This window comes from Procambarus clarkii, chromosome 8 (assembly GCF_040958095.1).
Source record: "Procambarus clarkii isolate CNS0578487 chromosome 8, FALCON_Pclarkii_2.0, whole genome shotgun sequence".
In the NCBI taxonomy this organism is placed as follows: Eukaryota; Metazoa; Arthropoda; class Malacostraca; order Decapoda; family Cambaridae; genus Procambarus; species Procambarus clarkii.
In genome coordinates, this window is record NC_091157.1 from 44,932,791 (window position 1) to 44,957,222 (window position 24,432).

General features: G+C 41.2%; 1 protein-coding gene across 1 annotated transcript in view; it reads left to right on the forward strand.

Moving 5' to 3' along the window:
- Positions 1 to 3,559: 3,559 nt before the first annotated feature.
- Positions 3,560 to 24,432, forward strand: part of LOC123759649 (fibroblast growth factor receptor 1) — a 153,968-nt gene continuing 133,095 nt past the window's right edge. The window contains exon 1 of the mRNA XM_045744848.2: positions 3,560 to 3,830. The gene's annotated coding sequence lies outside the window, so the exon portion shown is untranslated. The remainder of the gene's footprint in view (positions 3,831 to 24,432) is intronic.

Below are 24,432 nucleotides of genomic sequence, written 5' to 3' on the forward strand. Positions count from 1 at the left end.
ATGGTCGGGGGTTTGTGGCTCGTGTATGGTTATGGTCGGGGGTTTGTGGCTCGTGTATGGTTATGGTCGGGTGTTTGTGGCTCGTCTGGTTATGGTCGGGGTGTTTGTGGCTCGTATGGTTATGGTCGGGGGTTTGTGGCTCGTGTATGGTTATGGTCGGGTGTTTGAGGCTCGTATGGTTATGGTCGGGGGTTTGTGGCTCGTGTATGGTTATGGTCGGGGGTTTGTGGCTCGTATGGTTATGGTAGGGTGTTTGTGGCTCGTATGGTTATGGTCGGGGGTTTGTGGCTCGTGTATGGTTATGGTCGGGGGTTTGTGGCTCGTGTATGGTTATGGTCGGGGGTTTGTGGCTCGTATGGTTATGGTCGGGGGTTTGTGGCTCGTATGGTTATGATCGGGGGTTTGTGGCTCGCGTATGGTTATGGTCGGGGGTTTGTGGCTCGTATGGTTATGGTCGGGGGTTTGTGGCTCGTATGGTTATGGTCGGGGGTTTGTGGCTCGCGTATGGTTATGGTCGGGGGTTTGTGGCTCGTATTGTTATGGTCGGGGGTTTGTGGCTCGCGTATGTTTATGGTCGGGGGTTTGTTGCTCGTATGGTTATGGTCGGGGGTTTGTTGCTCGTATGGTTATGGTCGGGGGGTTTGTGGCTCGTATGGTTATGGTCGGGGGTTGTTGGCTCGTATGGTTATGGTCGGGGGTTTGTTGCTCGTATGGTTATGGTCGGGGGTTTGTTGCTCGTATGGTTATGGTCGGGGGGTTTGTGGCTCGTATGGTTATGGTCGGGGGGTTGTTGGCTCGTATGGTTATGGTCGGGGGTTTGTGGCTCGTATGGTTATGGTCGGGGGTTTGTTGCTCATATGGTTATGGTCGGGGGGTTTGTGGCTCGTATGGTTATAGTCGGGTGTTTGTGGCTCGTATGGTTATGGTCGGGGGTTTGTGGCTCGTATGGTTATGGTCGGGGGGGTTGTTGGCTCGTATGGTTATGGTCGGGGGTTTGTGGCTCGTATGGTTATGGTCGGGGGTTTGTTGCTCATATGGTTATGGTCGGGGGGTTTGTGGCTCGTATGGTTATAGTCGGGGGTTTGTGGCTCGTATGGTTATGGTCGGGGGTTTGTGGCTCGTATGGTTATGGTCGGGGGGGTTGTTGGCTCGTATGGTTATGGTCGGGGGTTTGTGGCTCGTATGGTTATGGTCGGGGGTTGTTGGCTCGTATGGTTATGGTCGGGGGGTTTGTGGCTCGTATGGTTATGGTCGGGGGTTTGTAGATCATATTCATGGTCGTAGGGTTTGTCTCGCACATTCTGGTCATCAGTGAACTGATGACCAGAATGTGACCAGATGAATAAAAGAGACGAGACGTGTGAAGTCCCCCAAGCCCAGCACAGGACCATACCATGGATATAGATTTAATAGACTAAAAAAGGGGGCTGAAATGCCGTGTAGACCTCTTCCTCGTGTGCTTTTCTCGTCATTTCAAAATGAAAGACCACCTGGGAGTTGAAAAATGACTTCTTTTGATGCCTAGATTTTAATAAGTATGAAGATAGACGCCATAAAATTTTCAAAGCGTTAGGTGGAATACCTGGCAAGGAACTAGAGATAACTTTTGTGTTGTCAGAGATAAATTCTTCCTGGCGGTCTTACTGAAGTTCTACTACGAAATGACAACATTAATCCAGTAGAGGAGGATGGATAGCCTGCGTCTCTAATGATTGCCAAACTATTAGACACCATTCACGTATGTTACTCTCACCCAAGCTAGATAAACAAGCTGTGTACCCTGAATATGTCTAAGTTTGGTAAGGAAGAACATCTCAGGAAGGAGGAAAATTGTCAAGAGTAGAAAGCCAATCTTGTTCTGAGTTTACATTCATGACTTAAATTATGAAAAAAAAACATTTACGTAGCTCATCTCTGTTGATTATGAGAAACTAGTGAAAAATAATCAGATCTCAGGACTGTGACACACTGTACAATAAAATAACTCCCTTCCAGAGGTGTTGTGAAGAAAATTAACGGACTTTAGGTGCAGTCAAGTGCAAAGTCTTAGTCACAGAAACAGGAGTGACAAGGCTCCCAGAAATCAATACAGGATGAAGAAGAGGCAGTTTACTGTATCAGAAAAGGACAAAGAAAGTCTACATAGGCATAACAACATTATTAACTTCAGACACACACATTACTAGAGAATATGTCGGCAGCATTTGGCCATCTGGTCGCACTCAGGATATCAAGACGTTTGATAATCCTTTCACACACTATTTTCAATCTACATAAGACAATAAGAATAAAGGAAACTACAGAAGGTCTATTGACCCATAAAAGACACCTGTTTATAGTCACCCATACGCATTGATATGTATGTCAAACCTACGCTTGTTAACCGGTAATTTATTCCATAAATTAACTACCCCTAATTCCAAACCTGGATTTTAACTTGTACCATTTGTCCCCATTGTTCGAGTTCTATTTTGAGTTGATGTATTACAGAGCATATTTATATTCCCACTGTTATGTTTTATTAACTATTTATATGCTTCAATTCTTCAACCCCTTACTGCTTGTGTCTACTCTTCATACGAGTCATCCTTCTCTGTACGAGTCATCCTTCTCTGTACCAGTCATCCTTCTCTGTACGAGTCATCCTTCTCTGTACGAGTCATCCTTCTCTGTACCAGTCATCCTTCTCTGTATAAGTCATCCTTCTCTGTACCAGTCATCCTTCTCTGTACCAGTCATTCTTCTCTGTACAAGTCATCCTTCTCTGTACCAGTCATCCTTCTCTGTACCAGTCATTCTTCTCTGTACAAGTCATCCTTCTCTGTACCAGTCATCCTTCTCTGTACCAGTCATTCTTCTCTGTACCAGTCATCCTTCTCTGTACCGGTCATCCTTCTCTGTACCAGTCATTCTTCTCTGTACAAGTCAAACTTCTCTGTACCAGTCATCCTTCTCTGTACTACTCATCCTTCTCTGTATTAGTCATCCTTCTCTGTACGAGTCATCCTTCTCTTTCTGGGAGACTAAATCGAGCACACAGCTCTATACAGCCCAACTACAAAATATTCAGAGTAGTCCACCAGGCTCGCACGTGAGCTAAGGGGACTGAACAGCGAGGCAAGCTGAGAGAAGCACAACTTGCAAAACAAAATAGGTTAGATGATTGTTGACCAAACCACACACTAGAAAGTGAAGGGGCGACGACGTTTCGGTCCGTCCTGGACCATTCTCAAGTCGATAGGTTAGATGAAGAATTACGCTAACTACTAGATGGAAAGGCGTGGCTTAGGAGCTGACTCTCAACCTTCCAAGCACGCGTGGGGGATTACCATACATAGTCATATTAGTTATTGGGTTAATTATGCAAATAAGTTCAGTGTCAACTGAGAAGTGGTCAAAACAGTATGTTTCCTGCTCCCTGACGAGGAGAGACAGTCAAAGGAATGGATGCTGGATTTTGCGAGCTCGGAACAATGCCTGTTTTACGAGCTCGGAACGATGCCTGTTTTACGAGCTCGCTCACGGAATGTATTATTAATGTGTCTTCATGTACTGTAGGTATATATGAAGAAAACAAAACTAGTTTCTTGCGGAAACTTGAACACCTTTGCTTCAAGAAAATCATTAAAATCGAACAGTTAACGAGTGATTGATTGCGTGTAACGTGAAGTGAAACCCAGAAATTGGGTCACCTAAAAAAACTGCATCATCTACACGTCTGCGTCATCTACACGTCTGCGTCATCTACACGTCTGCGTCATCCAGATACCTGCGTCATCCAGATACCTACGTCATCTACACGTCTGCGTCATCCAGACGTCTGCAATAAGGTAAGCTATTACGTCAATTATTTGTACTACTAAACAATTATGGGCAGGTAAGTTCGAATTGCTATATATTTTGCAGCGGCATTCACTTCAAACATATATATATATTATGTCGGTAGTTCAATATTGGCCATAACTAAATTATATTGTATGACGAGAACTGTATTAATCCTCTTTGAGGAAGCAACAGATGATACATATCATATACAATGTTAATGGGCATTTGAACGGGAATTCAAAATAATAGTTCACAATGTCTGAAAGTTGACCTGTTGTTGGTTTATAGAGTAAGTATCGTTGCTCAGAACCTTGTAGTAGCTTCAGCCAGAGTTCTTCATAGGAATATTTTATGTCAATCTGTCGAGTTAGTGTTGATGTCTAAGGGAGAGTTTCTAGGAAGGACAAACATCTAACCTAAGAACAAAATATACTGATAAATACAAAACTCTATTCTAGTAGACAAGGAATCACATTCCTTGAATTGCAAGTTGCACAAATACAGATCACTTGAACAAACTCTTGAACATTAGCACCATAAACCTATGATGACAAGCAACTGGTCTCTAACATAAACCAGTTTACCTATTTCCACATTATTAATATTTCTAAATTAATTACATTATATTTAATATGTATAATATGTTCAGATAATAGACGCCTAGCTGTGTTGATCTGTGAAATGATTGTTTTTACATTATTTTACAAGTCAGCAAAGCGAGGCGTTTATTCTCCCGACCAATCGCCGTTGTGATGGTGAGCTTGTGAGTGATTGGGCTAAGTGCCCACTTGATCCTCACTTTGACACCCTTTCAATTACTAGGAAACACATATTGAGAAAGGCGGTAACCGCTCAACGCGCACTTATTCAGAAGTCAGTCAAAAAACTCCATTAACATGACTGCCAAACAGAACAAATAAGCTTACCGTATGTGAAAATCTTGTCATATGTAGAGTTAGACTTGCAACAGCTACAGAGGACTGTATCACACCAAGTTTACTGGACCAGTGGCCTGTCAAGTGCAGTAAACTGTTAAGGCTTCGCACATAGTTAGGCCTTCGTTAGTGCGTTTGGTTCCGTACTTTTAGCCAGCTCAATATTAAATTCTCTCCCTCGCCCTTCCTACCTAAATTCCAATACTTCCCCTCCTCGCTGTGTCACGCCAGACGGCGCTGGGTGATCTAAACCTGACTTTAGTAAATCGTTTGGCTAATGATCCTTTGGTTCGTGTTGTGCTGAGGAAATGACTTGGACAAATTGAGGTTACTAAACCATTTTACTGTTTAGTGGTCCTATATGGGAGTTTCAAGCTTACGAAGCGTAGAAGAGGTATGGGGGAAGTTTAAGGTCTAATTGGGAAATTGGGTAGTTAATTGGAAGATAGGGGCATGAAGGGGTATTCGGTTATGAAATAGAGGTTACTGCTACGTAAGGGTAGGGGGGATAAAGTTATATGTGAGAGAGAGAGAGGTACTAGGGTATGAAGGAGTGGAGATATGGCATAATGGGTATTACAAAGATATAAGGAGATGGGGATTAATTGGATCCCCATCTCCTGGAATGGATTATTTGGATCCCCATCTCCTGGAATGATATGATGAAATTTTGAATTGCTCGTATATGGGAGAATGGGGCGTCAGAAGAAACTTGGAAAGTGTATGAAAAGCGAGAAAGCGGGTTTAGGAAAATAGAGAAGGGTGAAGAAGAGAGGGAAGCGAAAAGGGGAAACATAGGAATTAATAAAATAAAATGAGAGTAGAGGGAGAGGTGAAACACAACCATGGAGGTTGTGTTTCCTAGTCCTACACAACCTAGGACTAGGAGGTGTGTAGAGGGGACCACAACACTGGTCTGGCAGGTGTGTGAAGAGGGCCACAACACAGGTCTGGCAGGTGTGTGAAGAGGACCACAACACTGGTCTGGCAGGTGTGTGATGAGGACCATAAAACTAATCTGAAAGTGTAGTAAAGAGGTTCAGAAAACTTTCCCAGTAGCAGTGTGATGTGTTTTCCCACCAGTCAGGTCCAGTAGAGAGTGAACCTCTCTCTTATATATAAGAAAATATAATTTAAATCTTATACGGGATTGACATTGAAGCTAATACATAAAACAAATAAAAATACAGAATCAAAATAGAAACCTGCCGATTTAAGAACAAATACACTTAGAGTTTTCTCTTACCGCTCATGATTTATGACACACAAAAGAATGTTCCACTTAATGCCATTAAGTCTAAGAAATGCATAAAAAGATATTCGCTTATAAGCATCTCATGCCGCGATGAGAATGAATACATATTTCAAAACATGACTGAAATGAACATGCATCGTTTAGTACTAACAAGTAAAATGATATAGCTATAACTAACATGTCATGATAAATCCGTAATATGTGATGATAATTATGTCACATATGATTATAATTCTGTAACGTGATGATAATTTCATGAGACGATGAGACGTTTTATAAGCCACTCTCGATTGATTGATTGATGAATATTAAGCCACCCAAGAGGTAGCACGGGCATGAATAACCCGTAAAAGCCACTCTCAATCTCACCTGTCGTATATAAAGCACTCTTATTAAGACCTGTCGTATATAAGCCACTCTCAATAACATTGGTCGTATATAAAGTATGTACCAGCTATAGAAGACAATAAGGGAGAGTAAAGGTGTTTATACCGAACTGTAAGAGAGAGAAAAATAATGTGGGTGTGTGTGAATAAACAATCGTAAAGTTGGGGATCGTAAAAGCAGGTGTGGATCGTAGGAGTAGGATCGTAGAAGCAGGTGTGGATCGTAGAAGCAGGTGTAAATCGTAGAAGCAGGTGTAGATCGTACGAGCAGGTGTGGGATCGTCAATGAGAGGCCCACTAGACGTGCCAAGAGTGTTGAAACTAATACAAAGCTTCCCTTGGCCTACCCTCCGCTTTTCGTTAAAATAATAAAGTTTGTGATGTAGATGCCAGATGCGACGGGCCAAGCACAGGAGGGGAGACACCTGTGCGAATATTGCACAGGTGCGAACTCTCTATTCACTTCACTTCTAGAAAATGGATCTCGTACAGAAAGTATATGCCACACTTTCACCAACAAAACACGCTGAAGTCACCAAAATTGTTCTAAAAATTATATTTATGTCAAGTTGAGTGACGATACTCTTTGCTGCAGAGATTTTTTCCTCTTGCCTATTCCCACTGAATTTAAGTTTTCAACTACGGTCATATATTTAAATTAGACTCAAGAGTTTGTTGGCAACAACTTAAATAATTTAAACGTCAGTTTTACGGAAGAAAACGAGAAAGCGACACTAACGCCGAAGAAAACGAAGAGCAAGTAGAAAACAATGAAGGAATGGATAAATAATATTAACGGAGAAAAAAATGAAAAAATAAGATATGTCAGTGTCGACGGAGTTAACTGATTCTGCCTTTTTTTCACAGATGGACACATGAAGTAATAATTTATTATTATTTTTTTTTAATTTTTTGCAAAAAAGTATGGTGTATTTGGAATAGCTTTTGATTAACTATATTTTTCCCGTCGCTGAAATGTTATTCCAGACTGACTGACAATCGATGTTCGGCTCACTATCACGTCAGCCTTGACAGCTTATCGAAGTTAAGTATTTCTTCAGTAACGCAAAACACGACGCCACATCTAATTACCGATCTCTCACTCTCCCACTCTGACCATCTACCAATCCCCGTCACTCATCAACTCATCACCGTTGACTGAGTGAACATTTCTCTGTCGCCGGGAATATCACAAATCAATTAATTGCTGGACATAACTACCTTGTGCGAGACATATAAGTGACGACGTTTGTCCAGATTACGAAGAGGTGGAAGAACAGTGGATTTGGCTTTATTGCATAATCTTCTGAAGTAAAAAGAATAAAGCTCTTACCCTAGTCTATACATATGTATAATTACAGACTGTACAATTTGTAGTTTTTTTACACAAATGGGTACAGGAACAGACGACTTCTGAGGTCATTAGCAGACAGAAGTTTCCCTTCCCCATAGCTGATACTAAGCCTTATTTATTAGTTTTCCCTATAAGACGATCCACTAATCGGTTAACAACCAAGTACCCAGTTACTGCTGGGTGAATAGAGGCGAACATATAAGGATTGACGCCTAGTCAATCCCCCCAGACCAGCACTCGAACACAGATCAAATCGCTGCCGAGAGGGTGGCGATTTACCAATGAACCACCAACCAGCTGATTCGGGTTGATGATTCATGATATCCCCGTCTCGTATGACGGTTGATATCCCCGTCTCGTATGACGGTTGATATCCCCGTCTCGTATGACGGTTGATATCCCCGTCTCGTATGACGGTTGATATCCCCGTCTCGTATGACGGTTGATATCCCTGTCTCGTATGACGGTTGATATCCCCGTCTCGTATGACGGTTGATATCCCCGTCTCATATGACGGTTGATATCCCCGTCTCGTATGACGGTTGATATCCCCGTCTCGTATGACGGTTGATATCCCCGTCTCGTATGACGGTTGATATCCCCGTCTCGTATGACGGTTGATATCCCTGTCTCGTATGACGGTTGATATCCCCGTCTCGTATGACGGTTGATATCCCCGTCTCATATGACGGTTGATATCCCCGTCTCGTATGACGGTTGATATCCCCGTCTCGTATGACGGTTGATATCCCCGTCTCGTATGACGGTTGATATCCCCGTCTCGTATGACGGTTGATATCCCCGTCTCGTATGACGGTTGATATCCCTGTCTCGTATGACGGTTGATATCCCCGTCTCGCATGACGGTTGATATCCCCGTCTCGTATGACGGTTGATATCCCTGTCTCGTATGACGGTTGATATCCCTGTCTCGTATGACGGTTGATATCCCTGTCTCGAAACACGGTTGATATCCCCGTCTCGCATGACGGTTGATATCCCCGTCTCGTATGACGGTTGATATCCCTGTCTCGAAACACGGTTGATATCCCCGTCTCGCATGACGGTTGATATCCCCGTCTCGTATGACGGTTGATATCCCCGTCTCGTATGACGGTTGATATCCCCGTCTCGTATGACGGTTGATATCCCCGTCTCGTATGACGGTTGATATCCCCGTCTCGTATGACGGTTGATATCCCCGTCTCGTATGACGGTTGATATCCCCGTCTCGTATGACGGTTGATATCCCCGTCTCGTATGACGGTTGATATCCCCGTCTCGTATGACGGTTGATATCCATGTCTCGTATGACGGCTCACACACTATCCTGCACCAGTAGACTTCAAACAGATGGTCATTATATCTTCTAGTGTCCGGGATTAAATACAATACTGATCTTCCCGAATCTCACGCCACTTGATCGTTAATTATTGATAATTGGGAACTCAGTAATACATTACTGAAGGGTGTGTCCGAGATCACCTTTCACACTTGTTACAAGTGAAGTGTTCACGGCTGTGAGAGTCGTTGGGTGCAACTATCTGCTAATGGTAACGATTCTCCACCCAATTTCTCGGCAGTAATCAATCGCACTGTCTGGTGGATGCCTTGTGCTCTCCTTACATACGTTATTCACGGTTGAAAAATAGCGATAATTCTTAATACTTATTCCTTCCATCATTTAAGAGTTTCCAGTTTCTTTTCTGTCATATATAAATTCTTGTAGTTGTTTGATTCGAGAAGAGATTTTTAGACTCCTTAATTAAATTCAAAATCATATTTCTTACAGGCAGCTTTAGTGGCGTTGTTGGTATTGTCATGATGATGGGTAATACATATATGAAATAGTATTCATTGAAAAGTTTGTCTCATAATTCCTTGAATTGATGATTTTGAACCACTAATAATTACTTCTGGGTTTTTAGCATATTAATTTCTAGTTGAAGTGTAGCTTCAGTATAACCTGTTGATATCTGAACAGAATCGTCAGCTAACGCTCATGTTATCTTAAATTATTTAATGAAGGATCAATATTATTAGGAACAGAGCAAGGGTCTTATTGCTCTCTCTTTGTGATATGTGTACGTCACTCACAGCGCTGGGTAGAAGACTATCGTTATCAAGGACATTGCACGCAACATGGATATGTGCTTTGATGTAGTGGACAGCATTTCTAATCAGCCATACTCCATGATGGTGGTATGTAATGGTGCTTCGTGATGATGCATTGGCTAAACGTGCTTGCCGATTGACTACACTATAGAGCTTGTCTCTCAAGCGGTGTTTGAGACTGACCGCACTTGATACATTGTCTAGGCATTGTTAGAGATGTTGAATCTTTCATTTAATGCAGATGGTCATGTTAAGTAGTACGATTTTCGCGGATGTGATAAAGATGTCTTTTCTTACCTTGATGAGTGCCTCTGGAGCGGAGGGGAAGAGATAAGGATAAAAAGGAAGGCATCACAGGCTTTCCTTAAGTACATGCACCTGAAGGAAGCCTCTCACCGCCATCACTTACCCCAACCCTAACATAAAAATGATTATACTGCAAATATCCCATCACACAATGGCACACTAAGCAGTATCATACCAGCCGGTATACCACCATCTTGTATTCCAATACCTTGCGTAACACTGCCAAGAATTACACCATCCTGTATCATATACCATCTTATATCACCTGATATCACACAGCTGAGTATCGCACCGCCTGGTATCATACCACCTGACATTATACCAACTGGAATCACACCATTTGGTATCACATCACTAGCTATTGTACCACCATGTTCTTTCTACTTATCTCTCACTTTACATTTAATTCTTATATACCTCCGTAATTCATTCTTCCTTCTTCCTTCCTTCTTTCCCTCCTGTCTCTTCCTTCTCATTCTTCCCTCCTCTCCCTCCATGGCGCCTGCTGTGTTCCCCGAGTCCCTCCCATCTAATTTTATTGTTTCATTATATCCCATTTCTTCGTCTATGTCAATGTTTCCGTTCCTCTTCCATTCCATTGTACCTCTTTTTCGTCCCAGTTGCTCCTTCTCGCCAGCCATTATATCTCTACATCGCAGCCCAATTCTAGCCCTATTTATTTTTGCTCTTAACCACTGCAACTTTCTCTCTTATTTACAAGTTATATTCAAGTTTTAGTCAGTTCTTGCTCAAGCGTTTTTTTTTCGTTTCTCGCTCGAACACTTTCTAGTTCTTTTGTCCTCGTGTTTTCTTCCTTTTCTATTCCCCCATTCTCCATCTTCCACACTTCCATTCATCTACCATTTTCCATATCTCCATCACACCCTCATACGGCCCCATTCCCCAACCTCATTTGCCACAGCATAAGCCTTTTCAGAAAATTCTACCTCATGTCACACTCACCCCTTTCAGGCGCTTTCCGGATGTCGCTTCCAGCGTTGCGCCCACGCCCTCTCACACAATTACACAAGTTGGACCTTAAATCAAGACCGCCAGACCATAGTAACAGTCACGATTCTAGACGCCTCTGTTCCTGAAATAAAATGCAAGAGATGGCAGTGGAGTTTGGTCCTGTGCTTGGGGTGTGGGGAGGACGTCCTGTGTTTGGGGCGTGGGGAAGGTCCTGTGCTTGGGGCGTGGGGAGGAGGTCCTGTGCTTGGGGCGTGGGGAGGAGGTCCTGTGCTTGGGGTGTGGGGAGGAGGTCCTGTGCTTGGGGCGTGGGGAGGAGGTCCTGTGCTTGGGGTGTGTGGGGGGGGGAGGTCCTGTGCTTGGGGTGTGGGGGAGGTCCTGTGCTTGGGGTGTTGGGAGGTCCTGTGCTTGGGGTGTGGGGGAGAAGGTTCGCTTTTCCTGCATAGGCTTTAAGGCACATGTGTATTCACCTAGGTGTGCTTGCGAGGGTTGAGCTTCGGCTCTTTAGTCCCGCCTCTCAACCGTCAATCAACAGGTGAACAGGTTCCTTAGAGCCTATTGGGCTCTAAGGAACCCAAGAGTGTGTGTGTGTGTGTGTGTGTGTGTGTGTGTGTGAGTGTGAGTGTGAGTGTGAGTGTGAGTGTGAGTGTGTGTGTGTGTGTGTGTGTGTGTGAGGAACAAGCTGCGAGTAGCGGCTGGTTGGTCAAATCCCGAGTTTCATCGCCCCGTTCGCTAATTCTTTACATTCTTCTTTTGTCATCTTTTTGATAGTTTTTTCTGTCGCTATTTTTTGTATCCCGCGTGGCTGGAGCTTTGGGCAATTTCTGCCAACAGCAGCGACTGTCGCGTGTGAAAAAAGCTGTTTTTTTTTGTTTATGGAACATCCGCTATTATATATATTTTATGATTGCGGATGTCGACATTAAAACGTGCATTTGCGTGCAGTTCTTAATACATTTATTACTACTTATACCTGCACGCATGAATGCTCACGCAAGCAGACACGCACACAGACGAGCGAAAGAGTATAAACATTCACTAACACGAATATATTCACAGAGAAACATTACAGCTGGTACCTAAAATGTGTCCCGCAGTTTGGCGCTGAGCCTATCTCTAAGCGGGTGGAAGTATTCACGCTACCTTAAACCATACACAATACACACACACACACACACACACACACACACACACACACACACACACACACACACACACACACACACACACACACACACACTACGTATGTGTGGTTCCAAGATGCATAAATGAAGTTCTTCAAGCAATAAAAAATAAAACATGGGGAAAGAAAAATGAGAGAGAGAGAGAGAGAGAGAGAGAGAGCGAGAGATGGGAGGGAATTATCAAGGGAAAGCGCCAAGCCATTCCTACTATATAGCACTGGGAAGGAGTTTGGATAAGGATTTGGGATGGGGCGGGGGGGGGGAGGAATGGTGCCAACCACTTGGAGGGTCGGGGATTGAACGCAAACCTGCATGAAGCGAGACCGTCGCTCTACCCTCCAGTCCAAGCGGTTGGGCGCTAGAGAGAACAAAGAGATGGAGAGAAAGATAGTAAAAAAGGGAGAAAGAGTGAAAGCGGGAGAGATAGAAAGGCAGACAGAAATACATATAGAACACACAAAGACAACGGAAGACGAAAGAGAAACATGCGAGAATATATACGCGAAAGAAAAATTTCAACGAAACGAAAATTAACGTAGGCGTGTTGGCTTAAATTACAAACAAAATATTTCAATACAATCAGCAACCCCCAGACTTCACACGGCCCTTAAATTTCCTCAGGAAAATCTAGATTCTTGTATCCAGCGAAGCGTGTGGATCTCACTTGAGCTCTCAATATTTCCAGGCCTCTGTGTGTCAACCGACAGGAAAATATCTGAAATGTCCTTCGCGGCCCGTCGACTGCTGTATGAGGAAGCTTGAGGGAAAAGGAGGGGGAGGAGGAGGACAAAGAGAAGGAGGATGAGCAGGAAGAGGACAAAGAGAAGGAGGAGCAGGACAAAGAGAAGGAGGAGGAAGAGAAAATGCAGGAATAAGCAGAAGGTCGATAAGATGGAAAAGGACAACGACAGGAAAAATAAGGATGAGACGGGTAAAAAGAGAAATGGAAGGCGTATGAAGAGGAGGATTGAGATCATGGAGGACATAAGAAGCATGAAGGATGGTTAACAAAACAGGATAAAGAAAACAGGTCTCAGGATAAAATAGGCCTCAGGATAAAACAGGTCTCAGGATATAACAGGTCTGTATATAAATAAAAAACTCTTTACTCGCGACTCACAACTAAAAACGTTCGAAATTTTCTCGAGTAGTGCTTCGCTGACGACCTCTGTTCGAATCGGAAATTTGCAAATGTTTCAAATACAAATAATTACCAAGAGAACCTGAACACCTGATCGTCTAACTACACACAGAACCTAAGTATTCAGTACTGTTTATTTATATATGAGAAAAACCTATTATTAACTCACAATAAATTAATTTTGATGAGTGAGGCTTGGGAGGTGGATGTCGACCGCCGCTTTAGCGAGCCTAGCCTGTGGACACGTTACAAAACATTGACAAAATTTTCGTTAATCAATTAGTTTTTTTGTGTTGATGAGAAGGACTTAACACATAACTCACAACTGATTATACTCGAACTTTTCTCGAATATACCTTCGTTTATTTCTAGAGTACAAAGCACACCTCCCTAAATGGTTCAGCCTCATTCTGTAAATACATATAATTGCAAACAGACTCTAAAATTCTTAACCTAACCTAAATATACACAAAATTGTCATATATAATATTATTATTCTCCATTGGAGAAAATATCGTCTTTGATTTTAAAATATTTAAAAATATTGTTCAATTTACGGTTACGCCTTCGGGGACGACTGCAGCTTGGATGAGAATACCCTGAGGAAGAGTTATTTAGGTCGAATTGACAATTGTGCGACAGCCGTGGGAGATGTGGCCAGTTGCAGAGATACTGTGTATTTATAAGTTTAACCTGGGATGTATTTGTCTTAAAATTACACTATTGATATAACACTCATGGCCTGAGGAATTGCAGAAGAATTGTTATGACAAAAGCCTACTAATGATTTGCATATATACACATAAGGCTACTTGAAATATTGCATACGCAACACTGAACAAACAAGATTGCTTGAGGACCGTCACTACAAGCCAACTTCTCTAACAAATTTGTCGTTCGTGTTAAGCCAATTTTTCGTGACATGACAAATATTATTCTATTTAGAAAAATGTTTTAAATTACTTGTAACGCGCAGAAAATAACACTACAGGATTACCAACGATAATTCCAGAAAGTATTAATGACAAAGTGAATAAGCTAGAGCGCATTAGTACAGTTACAACCTTCACATGTAACTGTATCCTTGCTAGCAGTTTCATGTAAGCAACTATGTGTTCCTCACACACAGAGATCACACTAACGTGATGCATCAAATGAACAAATTTGTTCATTTATGTGTTCCTGTAAACAAAAAGAGCTGAATAATTATTATTCAACATTTTAATAATTGTACAATAATATTATATAAAATATTACAGAGGATTTGATTACAATGTTTACATTTAAGTATCAACATTATAATTGCCGCTCATCAAGCGCAAGTTCAGAATACAAACGTTCTGTATAATATATACAAAACTATATTTACATCAACAAGTACGGTAAAAGATATCGAATGCCACCTGGTGGGAATCCAGCGACGAGAGCCTAGTATAAATTTATATTCATGTAACGTAATGTTTTTTCCTCACACGGAGCAGGCAGCCTCAGCCATTACCACGCTGCAGAGATCCTCACCACCCACACGGTGATTAATTTCTACACACACTTCAAAAACCTCCATTATCTGGTAGATGGAGTAAACATCTATGTTTTGCAGAACTGAGAAATTACACACTCTAAAAGCCTCCATTATCTGGTAGATGGAGTAAACATCTATTTTTGCAGAATTGGGCAATTAGTCAAGAAAACATTGATAAATTCTTCACCAGGCTACAGCTGTGTTCCATGTAGCCATTCGTCTGTACACCTGGGTGTATCTGGGCCCATTGTAGCCATTCGTTTGTACATCTGGGAATGTCTGGGCTTCATGTAGCCATATATCTTTACACCACGCTACGGCTGGGCTCGACGTAGCATTAGGCTACTGCTGAGCTCCATACTGCTGCTCATCTCTACACCTGGCTACAGTTTCACATAATGTAGCCACCCAGATTTACTCCAGGAAATAACTTGCCCCCCATGTGGGAACTCATATCAACACCAGGTTACAGCTGGGCAATATGTAACCACATACATATACGCTGGGGAACCATGTTCCCACATACATATACGCTGGGGGACCATGTTCCCACATATCTCCTGGAATATTTATTTATTTATTTATTTTATTTATATATATATAAGAAGGTACATTGGGATTGTGAGGATACATAATATGGTAATTACAATTTTGTAAAGCCACTAGTACGCGCAGCGTTTCGGGCAGAATATATTTCATGATAAAGACTTCCAGAGTGTATTCACTTTCCAAACAATTTACGACTCCTTGTTCAGCATTCGGTGAGGCTAATGGTGTCAGTTGCTATGACTACGGGACGCTGTGAGCAGCAGAACAGGCCAGCAGCAGCAATGTTATTTACATAAATAATAAGTTACATGTGTATATGTGACTCTTTATTTCCGCCGATATATTTATTTCAGTTTTTAGTCAAGCCTTCCTAGACTTGGATATTTATTGTCAGTCGATCAGTTGATGTATTTCACAAGGTCACGAATGTTACCTAAACTAACAGAACAAGTTGATGCACAGTTCAAGGGGCTAATGACTACTTTGTAAACTATTATGCAAACATTGACATAGAAAGTAGTTTAGCATTAGTGATAAGAAAAATGAATCCATCATCCTGGTAAGACATCACGTTTTGTAACTATGTAGAGAGTTTGAAAGAGTAACTCAGGTATTGGTGAACAACGGATATAGCAACGCGGAAATAAACGCTGCTATAAGAAGACACTTGGACCGTTGGTATAATTCAGAACCTAGAACAGAAACCACAACACCCCCAATAAAATTATATTACAAATCAACCATGCACAGTGAACATATAAAAGAGGAAAGAATAATGAAAGAAATAATCCGTAAAGGAGTAAAAAGCACTACTCCTAACCAAAACATAAACCTGATAATATTTTACAAAACCAAGAAGACTTCCGAACTCCTTATCAAAAACAGCCCGTAGCCGACGGAGAACCCTCTACAGCAGTCAAGCGTTGTATACATGTACACTTGCCCCCACGAAGGATGTAACCTTCAATGTAAGTACATAGGTATGACGTCGACCAAGCTGACTAGGCGTTTGACATGCCATCTTCAATCTGGTGCCCCTAGGAATCACATGAGACAAGCCCATGACATTACTCTAACAAGAGAAATGTTGAACAAGAATACTTGCATAATAGACAAAACCCAAGATTCAAGAAGATTACAAATTCTTGAGGCAATTCACATAAGAATAGAGCGACCTACCATGAACACCCAAATCACGGAACTATTTACTCTACCCACCATGAGAGTAAGGACAAGACAAGAACATATCGATGCCAACACAGAAGACAATGTCCAACATAACAGGCCAATTACACTGGATTAATCTTTGTGTTTAGATAGGAGATGCCTCGTATGGGCCAATAAGCCTTCTGCAGCCCCTATGTTTATCCCTTATGTATCCCCCCATGTTTTTCACCTTCATTGTATTATCACCTGACCTAATGCGGGTATAAAATCTACTAGTATTGTAAGATCTGTTCACTTGAGAATGAACCATGGAGGTTCGAAACGTCGTGCAAATTATACAAATAAGTGTAATACACTCTATAGTAAATCACTTCTTTTCTTCACCTTAAAAGTACGAAAATGAGTTTTGGAGAACTCCTATTCCAATTAAGCCCTGATGCTAAGAAAATAGTTAGAGGGATAGAAGCCCTAAACCAGAAAATAATAAATACAGAATATGCGGTCATATTCAATGAAACATGTTTGAAAGAAAACCTACTGCCAGTATACACCAATATATATATATATATATATATATATATATATATATATATATATATATATATATATATATATATATATATATATATATATATATATATATATATTGGTGTATACTGGCAGTAGGTTTTCTTTCAAACATGTTTCATTGAATATGACCGCATATTCTGTATTTATTATTTTCTGGTTTAGGGCTTCTATCCCTCTAACTATTTTCTTAGCATCAGGGCTTAATTGGAATAGGAGTTCTCCAAAACTCATTTTCGTACTTTTAAGGTGAAGAAAAGAAGTGATTTACTATAGAGTGTATTACACTTATTTGTATAATTTGCACGACGTTTCGAACCTCCATGGTTCATTCTCAAGTGAACAGATCTTACAATACTAGTAGATTTTATACCCGCATTAGGTCAGGTGATAATACAATGAAGGTGAAAAACATGGGGGGATACATAAGGGATAAACATAGGGGCTGCAGAAGGCTTATTGGCCCATACGAGGCATCTCCTATCTAAACACAAAGATTAATCCAGTGTAATTGGCCTGTTATGTTGGAGAAATGGAAGGCGTATGAAGAGGAGGATTGAGATCATGGAGGACATAAGAAGCATGAAGGATGGTTAACAAAACAGGATAAAGAAAACAGGTCTCAGGATAAAATAGGCCTCAGGATAAAACAGGTCTCAGGATATAACAGGTCTGTATATAAATAAAAAACTCTTTACTCGCGACTCACAACTAAAAACGTTCGAAATTTTCTCGAGTAGTGCTTCGCTGACGACCTCTGTTCGAATCGGAAATTTGCAAATGTTTCAAATACAAATAATTACCAAGAGAACCTGAACACCTGATCGTCTAACTACACACAGAACCTAAGTATTCAGTACTGTTTATTTATATATGAGAAAAACCTATTATTAACTCACAATAAATTAATTTTGATGAGTGAGGCTTGGGAGGTGGATGTCGACCGCCGCTTTAGCGAGCCTAGCCTGTGGACACGTTACAAAACATTGACAAAATTTTCGTTAATCAATTAGTTTTTTTGTGTTGATGAGAAGGACTTAACACATAACTCACAACTGATTATACTCGAACTTTTCTCGAATATACCTTCGTTTATTTCTAGAGTACAAAGCACACCTCCCTAAATGGTTCAGCCTCATTCTGTAAATACATATAATTGCAAACAGACTCTAAAATTCTTAACCTAACCTAAATATACACAAAATTGTCATATATAATATTATTATTCTCCATTGGAGAAAATATCGTCTTTGATTTTAAAATATTTAAAAATATTGTTCAATTTACGGTTACGCCTTCGGGGACGACTGCAGCTTGGATGAGAATACCCTGAGGAAGAGTTATTTAGGTCGAATTGACAATTGTGCGACAGCCGTGGGAGATGTGGCCAGTTGCAGAGATACTGTGTATTTATAAGTTTAACCTGGGATGTATTTGTCTTAAAATTACACTATTGATATAACACTCATGGCCTGAGGAATTGCAGAAGAATTGTTATGACAAAAGCCTACTAATGATTTGCATATATACACATAAGGCTACTTGAAATATTGCATACGCAACACTGAACAAACAAGATTGCTTGAGGACCGTCACTACAAGCCAACTTCTCTAACAAATTTGTCGTTCGTGTTAAGCCAATTTTTCGTGACATGACAAATATTATTCTATTTAGAAAAATGTTTTAAATTACTTGTAACGCGCAGAAAATAACACTACAGGATTACCAACGATAATTCCAGAAAGTATTAATGACAAAGTGAATAAGCTAGAGCGCATTAGTACAGTTACAACCTTCACATGTAACTGTATCCTTGCTAGCAGTTTCATGTAAGCAACTATGTGTTCCTCACACACAGAGATCACACTAACGTGATGCATCAAATGAACAAATTTGTTCATTTATGTGTTCCTGTAAACAAAAAGAGCTGAATAATTATTATTCAACATTTTAATAATTGTACAATAATATTATATAAAATATTACAGAGGATTTGATTACAATGTTTACATTTAAGTATCAACATTATAATTGCCGCTCATCAAGCGCAAGTTCAGAATACAAACGTTCTGTATAATATATACAAAACTATATTTACATCAACAAGTACGGTAAAAGATATCGAATGCCACCTGGTGGGAATCCAGCGACGAGAGCCTAGTATAAATTTATATTCATGTAACGTAATGTTTTTTCCTCACACGGAGCAGGCAGCCTCAGCCATTACCACGCTGCAGAGATCCTCACCACCCACACGGTGATTAATTTCTACACACACTTCAAAAACCTCCATTATCTGGTAGATGGAGTAAACATCTATGTTTTGCAGAACTGAGAAATTACACACTCTAAAAGCCTCCATTATCTGGTAGATGGAGTAAACATCTATTTTTGCAGAATTGGGCAATTAGTCAAGAAAACATTGATAAATTCTTCACCAGGCTACAGCTGTGTTCCATGTAGCCATTCGTCTGTACACCTGGGTGTATCTGGGCCCATTGTAGCCATTCGTTTGTACATCTGGGAATGTCTGGGCTTCATGTAGCCATATATCTTTACACCACGCTACGGCTGGGCTCGACGTAGCATTAGGCTACTGCTGAGCTCCATACTGCTGCTCATCTCTACACCTGGCTACAGTTTCACATAATGTAGCCACCCAGATTTACTCCAGGAAATAACTTGCCCCCCATGTGGGAACTCATATCAACACCAGGTTACAGCTGGGCAATATGTAACCACATACATATACGCTGGGGAACCATGTTCCCACATACATATACGCTGGGGGACCATGTTCCCACATATCTCCTGGAATATTTATTTATTTATTTATTTTATTTATATATATATAAGAAGGTACATTGGGATTGTGAGGATACATAATATGGTAATTACAATTTTGTAAAGCCACTAGTACGCGCAGCGTTTCGGGCAGAATATATTTCATGATAAAGACTTCCAGAGTGTATTCACTTTCCAAACAATTTACGACTCCTTGTTCAGCATTCGGTGAGGCTAATGGTGTCAGTTGCTATGACTACGGGACGCTGTGAGCAGCAGAACAGGCCAGCAGCAGCAATGTTATTTACATAAATAATAAGTTACATGTGTATATGTGACTCTTTATTTCCGCCGATATATTTATTTCAGTTTTTAGTCAAGCCTTCCTAGACTTGGATATTTATTGTCAGTCGATCAGTTGATGTATTTCACAAGGTCACGAATGTTACCTAAACTAACAGAACAAGTTGATGCACAGTTCAAGGGGCTAATGACTACTTTGTAAACTATTATGCAAACATTGACATAGAAAGTAGTTTAGCATTAGTGATAAGAAAAATGAATCCATCATCCTGGTAAGACATCACGTTTTGTAACTATGTAGAGAGTTTGAAAGAGTAACTCAGGTATTGGTGAACAACGGATATAGCAACGCGGAAATAAACGCTGCTATAAGAAGACACTTGGACCGTTGGTATAATTCAGAACCTAGAACAGAAACCACAACACCCCCAATAAAATTATATTACAAATCAACCATGCACAGTGAACATATAAAAGAGGAAAGAATAATGAAAGAAATAATCCGTAAAGGAGTAAAAAGCACTACTCCTAACCAAAACATAAACCTGATAATATTTTACAAAACCAAGAAGACTTCCGAACTCCTTATCAAAAACAGCCCGTAGCCGACGGAGAACCCTCTACAGCAGTCAAGCGTTGTATACATGTACACTTGCCCCCACGAAGGATGTAACCTTCAATGTAAGTACATAGGTATGACGTCGACCAAGCTGACTAGGCGTTTGACATGCCATCTTCAATCTGGTGCCCCTAGGAATCACATGAGACAAGCCCATGACATTACTCTAACAAGAGAAATGTTAAACAAGAATACTTGCATAATAGACAAAACCCAAGATTCAAGAAGATTACAAATTCTTGAGGCAATTCACATAAGAATAGAGCGACCTACCATGAACACCCAAATCACGGAACTATTTACTCTACCCACCATGAGAGTAAGGACAAGACAAGAACATATCGATGCCAACACAGAAGACAATGTCCAACATAACAGGCCAATTACACTGGATTAATCTTTGTGTTTAGATAGGAGATGCCTCGTATGGGCCAATAAGCCTTCTGCAGCCCCTATGTTTATCCCTTATGTATCCCCCCATGTTTTTCACCTTCATTGTATTATCACCTGACCTAATGCGGGTATAAAATCTACTAGTATTGTAAGATCTGTTCACTTGAGAATGAACCATGGAGGTTCGAAACGTCGTGCAAATTATACAAATAAGTGTAATACACTCTATAGTAAATCACTTCTTTTCTTCACCTTAAAAGTACGAAAATGAGTTTTGGAGAACTCCTATTCCAATTAAGCCCTGATGCTAAGAAAATAGTTAGAGGGATAGAAGCCCTAAACCAGAAAATAATAAATACAGAATATGCGGTCATATTCAATGAAACATGTTTGAAAGAAAACCTACTGCCAGTATACACCAATATATATATATATATATATATATATATATATATATATATATATATATATATATATATATATATATATATATATATATATATATATAGTTAAAAAGATATCAGCTGGACTATGTTGACTTTATCACATCTGCATGCGAAAAGATAAGTCATTATTATTATAAATCGTTAGCCAAGAATTATATTCATAAATGCATGAAAATAACGCAAATTGAATATTTGGACTAATGTCAAAATATGTAAAAAATATATTTAAACACAAAAGTGATTTATACTCAGAGAAGTGTACCTCATTTATCAGTGTAAACACACAATGAGAGGTTACTTTACTTCTGGAGTATATATAGTGGTAAAGTTTGCTTGCTTTCTGGGGCCAGATTCACGAAGCAGTTACGCAAGTAATTACGAACATGTACATCTTTCTTCAATCTTTGACGGCTCTTGTTACATTTATTAAACAGTTTACAAGCATGAAAACTTCCCAATCAACTGTTGTTATTGTTATAAACAGCCTCCTGGTGCTTCGGAGCTCATTAACTATTTAATAATTGTAAGCAAAGCCGCCAAAGATTGAAAAAAGATATACAGGTTCATAAGTGCTTGCGTAACTGCTTCGTGAATCTGCCCCCTGGTCAGTAAGTTATTGTGGTGGCCGCAATAACCCTCCAGAGGTTGATAAGCCAAAAGCCCAACAGTAAACTAACACGTATTGTATCCATCAACATTATCTTACCCCCGTGAAGTCTGAATTAAGAGTTTTCGTGGTCTAATTTTACTCGCCATACTATAGAATGAGAATAAAGTACTTGAGAGCTCAGAGAGACCTGACGTCACTCCCAGGAATTAGAAACCTTACTTATGAACAGCGTTGAAAAAAAAACTTAATTTACATTTTCCACAAAGGGGGAGTAAAGGGTGACGAGACTGAAGTGTATAAATGGATAAAAACATATAACAAAAGGGGGGATACTAATTAGGTGTTAAATATATATCAGTAGAAAAATAGAACAAGAAACAATGGATGCAAATTAGGTGAATTTAGACTAAAGAAAAAAGCTTGGAAATAGGGTTGTAGATTTTTAGAACAAATTAACAACATGAGTGGGATAGATGAATTGTTTCAAGCGAAGGTTATACAAACACACGAATACGAGCTGCCTAGCAATAGGACTCCAGTTTTCTCTGTTATATTTTGTACTGGGTCCAGGAGCTGGAGCCTTCCCAACAAACATTTACAGATAAGTGAACTCTCTAGGCTTCTTACTCTGCCTTGCTCCCGGGGAGGTCTGGGGAAGTGCTCTTGAAGTGAAGGGCCCTGGAGGACAAGGTCCTGGAGGACAAGGCCTGGAGGACAAGGCCCTGGAGGACAAGGCCCTGGAGGACAAGGCCCTGGAGGACAAGGCCCTGGAGACAAGACCCTGGAGGAGATGGCCCAGGAATAGACGACCCTGTAAGGGAAGGCCCTGGAGCAGGAAGGGCAGAGTTTTAAGAGTATCTGGTCTTGGGATGAGCTGTGAGAGGTTTAGTGAGGCTGAGGACCGTTACGCTCCTGGGGGTGATAATTGGGACATATCTCCCAGGTAATGAGTGGCTGGGTCGTCTCCCAGGTAACGAGAGGGTGGGTCGTCTCACAGGTAACGAGAGGGTGGGTCGTCTCACAGGTAACGAGCGTGTGGGTCGTATCCCAGGTAACGAGAGAGTGGGTCGTATCCCAGGTAACGAGAGAGTCGGTCGTCTCCCAGGTAACGAGAGAGTGGGTCGTCTCCCAGGTAACGAGAGGGTGGGTCGTCTCACAGGTAACGAGAGGGTGGGTCGTCTCCCAGGTAACGAGCGTGTGGGTCGTATCCCAGGTAACGAGAGAGTGGGTCGTCTCCCAGGTAACGAGAGAGTGGGTCGTCTCCCAGGTAACGAGAGTGTGGGTAGTTTCCCAGGTAACGAGAGTGTGGGTCGTCTCCCAGGTAAGGAGAGAGTGGGTCGTCTCCCAGGTAACGAGAGGGTGGGTCGTCTCTCAGGTATCGAGAGAGTGGGTCGTCTCCCAGGTAACGAGAGAGTGGGTCGTCTCCCAGGTAACGAGAGGGTGGGTCGTCTCCCAGGTAACGAGAGGGTGGGTCGCCTCCCAGGTAACGAGAGGGGTGGGTCGTCTCCCAGGTAACGAGAGGGAGATACTGTCGTTACCAGCAATAATGAACGACTGGCGGTAAACCACACACCGCTCCACGAGCCCCAACTACGACTGAGGAACGAGCCCGAGTAATTCAATTAGTCTTACAAATGGTCGCTCGTTAGAAAAGTACCGTTGGTTATGAGGGCCCAAGTCTGGAGAGTGGCTATCCTATATCATCAAAATGAATGCACTTACCCTTAATGAGGCATTTGCCCTAAGGGTAATATTAACCGTTGTTCAGACTATTATTGCCGGCGTCGTGCATCCCTACCTGTGTAGTTAGCTGAGGAACTCTCCTAGGAAACACGCCGATTGTGTAATATAAACCATGGTTACATGGGAGTCCCATAGTCTGAAGGATCACGGTTAAGATTCGTCAAGATGTGTTTCAGTTACGAGGTCTGTATCTCTTTCTCTCTCTGGACGACCTTGAATCGTTTCAGAGCTCGTAAACTGTTTAGTAATCACCAGCTA